Source organism: Symphalangus syndactylus, chromosome 2, assembly GCF_028878055.3.
Source record: "Symphalangus syndactylus isolate Jambi chromosome 2, NHGRI_mSymSyn1-v2.1_pri, whole genome shotgun sequence".
NCBI classification, from domain to species: Eukaryota; Metazoa; Chordata; class Mammalia; order Primates; family Hylobatidae; genus Symphalangus; species Symphalangus syndactylus.
This window is the reverse complement of record NC_072424.2, coordinates 152484446-152489859: the sequence shown is the minus strand read 5'-3', so window position 1 is coordinate 152489859 and position 5414 is coordinate 152484446.

Sequence of the window (5414 nt, the reverse complement as noted above, 5' to 3'; positions counted from 1 at the left end):
TTTATTTGTAGACATTCTTTTTCCCAATATAGGCCTCTTAGCGCTCAGAATGTCCAATTGCAGTTTCTACAGAAAGAGTGTTTCAGAACGGCTCAATCAAAAGTAAGGTTCAACTCTGTTAGTTGAATGCACAGAACAGAAAGAATTTTCACAGAATGCTACTGTGTACTTTATATTTGAATATATTCCTTTTTCCACTATTACCCTCTTAGCGCTCCGAATGTCCACTTGCATTTTCTACAGAAAGAGTGTTCAGAACTGCGCAATCAAAAGTATGGTTTAACTCTGTTAACTTAATGAACATATCAGAAATAAGTTTCACACAATGCTTCTGTGTAGTTTTTATTTGAAGATATTATTTTTCCCAATATAGGCTTCTTAGCGCTCAGAATGTCCAATTGCAGTTTCTACAGAAAGAGTGTTTCAGAAAGGCTCAATCAAAAGTAAGGTTCAACTCTGTTAGTTGAATGCACAGAACAGAAAGAAGTTTCATACAATGCTTCTGTGTAGTTTATTTTTGAACATATTCTTTTTTCCACTATTACCCACTTAGCGCTACGAATGTCCAGTTGCATTTTCTACAGACAGAGTGTTTCAAAACTGCTCAATCAAAAGTATGGTTTAACTCTGTTAGCTGAATGCTCAGATCAGAAAGAAGTTTCACAGAATGCTTCTGTGTAGTTTATATTTGAATATATTCCTTTTTCCACTACTACTCTCTTAGCGCTCCAAATGTCCAGTTGCATTTTCTACAGAAAGAGTGTTCAGATCTGCTCAATCAAAAGTATGGTTTAACACTGTTAGCTGAATGCACAGATCAGAAAGAAGTTTCACAGAATGATTCTGTGTAGTTTATATTTGGAGACATTCATTTTCCACTATTACCCTCTTAGCGCTCCGAATCTCCACTTGCATTTTCTACAGAAAGAGTGTTTCAGAACGGCTCAATCAAAACTGAGGTTCAACTCTTAGTTGAACAAACAGAACAGAAAGTAGTTTCACACAATTCTTCTGTGTAGTTTTTATTTGTAGACATTCTTTTTCCCAATATAGGCCTCTTAGCGCTCAGAATGTCCAATTGCAGTTTCTACAGAAAGAGTGTTTCAGAACGGCTCAATCAAAAGTAAGGTTCAACTCTGTTAGTTGAATGCACAGAACAGAAACAAGTTTCATACAATGCTTCTGTGTAGTTTATATTTGAACATATTCTTTTTTCCACTATTACCCACTTAGCGCTACGAATGTCCAGTTGCATTTTCTACAGACAGAGTGTTTCAAAACTGCTCAATCAAAAGTATGGTTTAACTCTGTTAGCTGAATGCTCAGATCAGAAAGAAGTTTCACAGAATGCTTCTGTGTAGTTTATATTTGAATATATTCCTTTTTCCACTACTACGCTCTTAGCGCTCCAAATGTCCAGTTGCATTTTCTACAGAAAGAATGTTCAGATCTGCTCAATCAAAAGTATGGTTTAATTCTGTTAGCTGAATGCACAGATCAGAAAGAAGTTTCACCGAATGATTCTGTGTAGTTTATATTTGAAGACATTCCTTTTTCCACTATTACCCTCTTAGCGCTCCGAATCTCCACTTGCATTTTCTACAAAAAGAGTGTTTCATAACTGCTCAATCAAAAATATGTTTTATCTCTGTTAACTGAATTTACAGATCAGAAATAAGTTTCACAGAATGCATCTGTGTAGTTTTTATTTGAAGATATTCTTTTTCCCAATGTAGGCCTCTTAGCGCTTAGCATGTCCAATTGCAGTTTCTACAGAAAGAGTGTTTCAGAACGGCTCAATCAAAAGTAAGGTTCAACTCTGTTAGTTGAATGCACAGAACAGAAAGAATTTTCACAGAATGCTACTGTGTAGTTTATATTTGAATATATTCCTTTTTCCACTATTACCCTCTTAGCGCTCCGAAAGTCCACTTGCATTTTCTACAGAAAGAGTGTTCAGAACTGCACAATCAAAAGTATGGTTTAACTCTGTTAGCTTAATGAACATATCAGAAATAAGTTTCACACAATGCTTCTGTGTAGTTTTTATTTGAAGATATTATTTTTCCCAATAGAGGCCTCTTAGCGCTCAGAATGTCCAATTGCAGTTTCTACAGAAAGAGTGTTTCAGAAAGGCTCAATCAAATGTAAGGTTCAACTCTGTTAGTTGAATGCACAGAACAGAAAGAAGTTTCATACAATGCTTCTGTGTAGTTTATATTTGAACATATTCTTTTTTCCACTATTACCCACTTAGCGCTACGAATGTCCAGTTGCATTTTCTACAGACACAGTGTTTCAAAACTGCTCAATCAAAAGTATGGTTTAACTCTGTTAGCTGAATGCTCAGATCAGAAAGAAGTTTCACAGAATGCTTCTGTGTAGTTTATATTTGAATATATTCCTTTTTCCACTACTACGCTCTTACGGCTCCAAATGTCCAGTTGCATTTTCTACAGAAAGAGTGTTCAGATCTGCTAAATCAAAAGTATGGTTTAACTCTGTTAGCTGAATGCACAGATCAGAAAGAAGTTTCACAGAATGATTCTGTGTAGTTTATATTTGGAGACATTCCTTTTTCCACTATTACCCTCTTAGCGCTCCGAATCTCCACTTGCATTTTCTACAGAAAGAGTGTTTCAGAACGGCTCAATCAAAACTAAGGTTCAACTCTTTTAGTTGAACAAACAGAACAGAAAGAAGTTTCACACAATTCTTCTGTGTAGTTTTTATTTGTAGACATTCTTTTTCCCAATATAGGCCTCTTAGCGCTCAGAATGTCCAATTGCAGTTTCTACAGAAAGAGTGTTTCAGAACGGCTCAATCAAAAGTAAGGTTCAACTCTGTTAGTTGAATGCACAGAACAGAAAGAAGTTTCATACAATGCTTCTGTGTAGTTTATATTTGAACATATTCTTTTTTCCACTATTACCCACTTAGCGCTACGAGTGTCCAGTTGCATTTTCTACAGACAGAGTGTTTCAAAACTGCTCAATCAAAAGTATGGTTTAACTCTGTTAGCTGAATGCTCAGATCAGAAAGAAGTTTCACAGAATGCTTCTGTGTAGTTTATATTTGAATATATTCCTTTTTCCACTACTACTCTCTTAGCGCTCCAAATGTCCAGTTGCATTTTCTACAGAAAGAGTGTTCAGATCTGCTCAATCAAAAGTATGGTTTAACTCTGTTAGCTGAATGCACAGATCAGAAAGAAGTTTCACCGAATGATTCTGTGTAGTTTATATTTGAAGACATTCCTTTTTCCACTATTACCCTCTTAGCGCTCCGAATCTCCACTTGCATTTTCTACAAAAAGAGTGTTTCATAACTGCTCAATCGAAAATATGTTTTATCTCTGTTAACTGAATTTACAGATCAGAAATAAGTTTCACAGAATGCATCTGTGTAGTTTTTATTTGAAGATATTCTTTTTCCCAATGTAGGCCTCTTAGCGCTTAGCATGTCCAATTGCAGTTTCTACAGAAAGAGTGTTTCAGAACGGCTCAAGCAAAAGTAAGGTTCAACTCTGTTAGTTGAATGCACAGAACAGAAAGAATTTTCACAGAATGCTACTGTGTAGTTTATATTTGAATATATTCCTTTTTCCACTATTACCATCTTTGCGCTCCGAATGTCCACTTGCATTTTCTACAGAAAGAGTGTTCAGAACTGCACAATCAAAAGTATGGTTTAACTCTGTTAGCTTAATGAACATATCAGAAATAAGTTTCACACAATGCTTCTGTGTAGTTTTTATTTGAAGATATTATTTTTCCCAATAGAGGCCTCTTAGCGCTCAGAATGTCCAATTGCAGTTTCTACAGAAAGAGTGTTTCAGAAAGGCTCAATCAAAAGTAAGGTTCAACTCTGATAGTTGAATGCACAGAACAGAAAGAATTTTCACAGAATGCTACTGTGTAGTTTATATTTGAATATATTCCTTTTTCCACTATTACCCTCTTAGCGCTCCGAATGTCCACTTGCATTTTCTACAGAAAGAGTGTTTCAAAACTGCTCAATCAAAAGTATGGTTTAACTCTGTTAGCTGAATGCTCAGATCAGAAAGAAGTTTCACAGAATGCTTCTGTGTAGTTTATATTTGAATATATTACTTTTTCCACTACTACTCCCTTAGCGCTCCAAATGTCCAGTTGCATTTTCTGCAGAAAGGGAGTTCAGATCTGCTCAATCAAAAGTATGGTTTAACTCTGTTAGGTGAATGCACAGATCAGAAAGAAGTGGCCGGGCGCGGTGGCTCAAGCCTGTAATCCCAGCACTTTGGGAGGCCGAGGCGGGCGGATGACGAGGTCAGGAGATCGAGACCATCCTGGCTAACACGGTGAAACCCCGTCTCTACTAAAAATACAAAAAATTAGCCGGGTGTGTTGGCGGGCGCCTGTAGTCCCAGCTACTCGGGAGGCTGAGGCAGGAGAATGGCGTGAACCCGGGAACCAGAGCTTGCAGTGAGCCGAGATCGCGCCACTGCACTCCAGCCTGGGCAACAGAGCGAGACTCCGGCTCAAAAAAAAAAAAAAAAAAAAAAAAGGAAGAAGTTTCACCGAATGATTCTGTGTAGTTTATATTTGAAGACATTCCTTTTTCCACTATTACCCACTTAGCGCTCCGAATCTCCACTTGCATTTTCTACAAAAAGAGTGTTTCATAACTGCTCAATCAAAAATATGTTTTATCTCTGTTAACTGAATTTACAGATCAGAAATAAGTTTCACAGAATGCATCTGTGTAGTTTTTATTTGAAGATATTCTTTTTCCCAATATAGGCCTCTTAGCGCTTAGCATGTCCAATTGCAGTTTCTACAGAAAGAGTGTTTCAGAACGGCTCAATCAAAAGTAAGGTTCAACTCTGTTAGTTGAATGCACAGAACAAAAAGAATTTTCACAGAATGCTACTGTGTAGTTTATATTTGCATATATTCCTTTTTCCACTATTACCCTCTTAGCGCTCCGAATGTCCACTTGCATTTTCTACAGAAAGAGTGTTCAGAACTGCGCAATCAAAAGTATGGTTTAACTCTGTTAGCTTAATGAACATATCAGAAATAAGTTTCACACAATGCTTCTGTGTAGTTTTTATTTGAAGATATTATATTTCCCAATAGAGGCCTCTTAGAGCTCAGAATGTCCAATTGCAGTTTCTACAGAAAGAGTGTTTCAGAAAGGCTCAATCAAAAGTAAGGTTCAACTCTGTTAGTTGAATGCACAGAACAGAAAGAAATTTCATACAATGCTTCTGTGTAGTTTATATTTGAACATACTCTTTTTTCCACTATTACCCACTTAGCGCTACGAATGTCCAGTTGCATTTTGTACAGACAGAGTGTTTCAAAACTGCTCAATCAAAAGTATGCTTTAACTCTGTTAGCTGAATGCTCAGATCAGAAAGAAGTTTCACA